Source organism: Syngnathoides biaculeatus, chromosome 11 (assembly GCF_019802595.1).
Source record: "Syngnathoides biaculeatus isolate LvHL_M chromosome 11, ASM1980259v1, whole genome shotgun sequence".
Classification (NCBI taxonomy): Eukaryota; Metazoa; Chordata; class Actinopteri; order Syngnathiformes; family Syngnathidae; genus Syngnathoides; species Syngnathoides biaculeatus.
In genome coordinates, this window is record NC_084650.1 from 20,673,234 (window position 1) to 20,676,482 (window position 3,249).

The window sequence follows — 3,249 nt, forward strand, 5'->3', positions numbered from 1 at the left end:
TGCATTCAGTCACCTCGCCTTCATTCTATTACAAATAAAAAATATAACAAGAATTTATTGATTTAAATTGTTTCCATTCAAGTGAGGAAGGGGGCCTTTTTTTTCCATCAAAATAGGTATTAGCTTACTACAGTACAAGGGGGAGCATGGCTGCCTGATGGTTACCACATCTGCCTCCTAGTTAGTTCTGAGTTTAAATCTTGGTTCATGCCTTCTTGTACTGCAGGGGTGTCAAACTCATTTTTATTGCGGGCCGCATTATTGTTACGGTTTCTGTCAGAGGGCCATTATGACTGAAACCATGAAAATCTTGAATTGACCCATCATATTTACATATTAAATTTATCAACTAAGTGTTGGAATCAGAACTCAAGGGCAGATGGGATTTTCAACTCTTGTTGACGTTTGGTAACACAAAAATGGTTGCAATATCTCAACATCATTTATGATATGAAAATTTGAATTTTTGGTACATATTTGAACAATAATCATGGAAGTTGATACACATGATTTGCCTTCTTGGGTCACATAAAATCATGTGGTGGGCCGCATCTGGCCCCCGGCCCTTGAGTTTGTGCTATGCTTTTTACATGTTTTTCAGTGCTTGTTTGGGTTTTCTTAAGGTACAATATTCCAATGTTCTCCCATACTCTGGAAAAATGCACATTAGGTTAATTGACTCATTTTTCTTTAGCACTAGGGTGTGAATGAGTATTTGCTGTGATTGGCTAGCAACCCGTTCAGGATATACCCGCCTCCTGCCCGTAGATAGCTGTGATAGGCTCTAGCACTCCCGCAACCCTTATGAGAATAAGCGTCTCAGATGATGGATGGATGGATGGATGGTTATTTGTACCATGGGATTGGTTGGCAACCAATCCAGGGTGTACCCTGGCATTTAAGACAGCCGGGATCAGCTCCAGCTCACTTGCTGTTTTACTAACTACAGGTATTTTAAATTGGACTTCATCACACACGTGAACTAATGAGGATAATTGGTTTAAAAAAATTGAATACTGGCTTAAAAGAAAATAATAATGTTTGGCTCAACCTCTCTTACTCATTGTTTTCCTTTATTGGTGCACAGAGTTGAATACGCCACTAGGTGGTAACACTGTTCAGTACACGACCTCATTTGTGGCACTTTATTGTACAAGGGGGCATCAATTCATCAGGATCTTTATTCAGGATTTAACATACAAACGCTACTGCAATGCTCTCGTACACACTATATTATGAGTTTAGTTCAGTATAATGTGTGAAAGGTAATCTTGCATTATGTCCCTGACAGCCCCTCATATTTTACTCTGCATCCTTTATGCAAATGACCACTTGCTCTTGCTCTTCTTTTGTCTGACCAGCTTTGTGTGTTTGTGTGGCCTGACCAGACAGCAGAAGATTGGGATCTGGTCTGGAAAGCAGATGGATAGAGGCATGCGGGTGCACACACACACACACACACTTGCCTATGGGCCAGCTGTTGTCCTCTCTCTGTGGCCGTCTGAGTTGACACCATGTGTCCCCCCTCTCTCTCTCCCCTAGATAATGCATCTGCAGCCTGGGAGCTGAGAGGTAAACAGTGAGGCTAATTGCTTTGACATGCTGCTCTTTGTTTTGGCCTCCTGGTGCTAATCAAGCACTCTGCTAATAAGTCTGCCTGGCAAGGAAACATAACTGTGTTCAGGCTGGGCAGGAAGTAAAAAGGGACGGGGGGAAAGGGGGGGTCGTGGCAATCCGACTGCATGATCTTGTGTTGCGGTCCACATTTGTACTGTATACGTCACCCGCATTTCCCACAGTGCCGCTGTGGCTGGGTAGCGCCCCGCTCAGGTGTGAATCTATTTATCCTCATTAACAAGAATCTCCCCAAAGTCAGCCAATTAACACACTGCTCCAAATGAAGCCATTAGCTGTCACATGAGGTAGAGGCAGTACTTGTCATTGGTCCGCATGTGTGAGCGTGCGGCTGCATTCACTCTTGCTGCTAATAAAAGCAAGAGAATTAATGGAGCGAGCGCGTGTGATAATGACTTAATGTGGAACAAGCAGGACAAGCAGTGATCAGCCCTCTTGTCTCAAATGAAGATATCACACACTGTGATTTACTCTCCCCCAGCTATAAACAAGCCTTTCTACCATCACTTATCTGTGTGTATATGTGTGTTGTGTATGTTCATTAGACATGCTGTCGGGGTGAGTGGGATGGCGAAAACTCTCCTTTCAGTGCAGAGATGCTGCTTGACTGTAGATTTTGAAATAAGACCCCTTAATTGCCACTTTGTTGCGGTGTGACTGAAAGGTTACATTAACGCTTGCAAGCACACCGAATTCAAACTAAATAATTCGAGAGAGTAGCAGTGTAATAGTAACAAAGTTTATCTATTTTAAATCATAATTTATCCGGACTCTATAATATATATTACCTCATAATATACACTGCTGTGAAAGAGTATTTTCACTCTTCTCATATTCTATTTTCCCCCTTGTTAAATCAAATCAATGTAAATATCAAGCAATGATTTTTAAATTGAGATTTTATTTTTAAAGACAAAATAACCCCCACCCCTTTGTTAAATCATCACTTAACTTTGGCTAACATTTATTGATTTACTGATCACACCAAAGCTTGGTTTCCTCCAAAATAATCTCTTAAATAGAACCTGTCTGACAGAATGAAGTTGGCCAAAAAACAGTATCTCAAAAAGCGGCAACAAAATGGTACAATTCACAAAACAAACAGACGAGAAATAAAGTAATTGACATCCTACAGGTTGTAAAGCATTACAAAGACATTTATAAAGCTGTGGGACTCCAGCGAACCACAGTGGGAGCCATTATCCAGCCATTATCTACAATTGCAGAAAACAAGGGAAAGTGACAAACCTTACCAGGAGTGGCTGGCTTACTGAAATGTCCCCAAAAAGTGCAGCAACGACACACAAAGGAACCTAGGACAACATCTAAAAAAATACCAGCCTCCCTTGCTTGTTCAGGCTGGTGTTCATAACTCAACTCTTAGGAAGAGACTTTACTTTTTTTTTTTTAAAGAACACACTACGGACTAACCAGACAAAAGTGGAACTTTTTAGAAGGTGTTTGTCTCATCATATCTGGTGTAAATGTAACAGTATTGCAGAAAAAGAACATGATACAAATAGTCAAGCATGGTGATGGTAGTGTGGTGGTCTGCGCAGGACCTGGATTACTTTCTATGATTGATGAAAACACAAAACCCTGAAGGAGAATTAT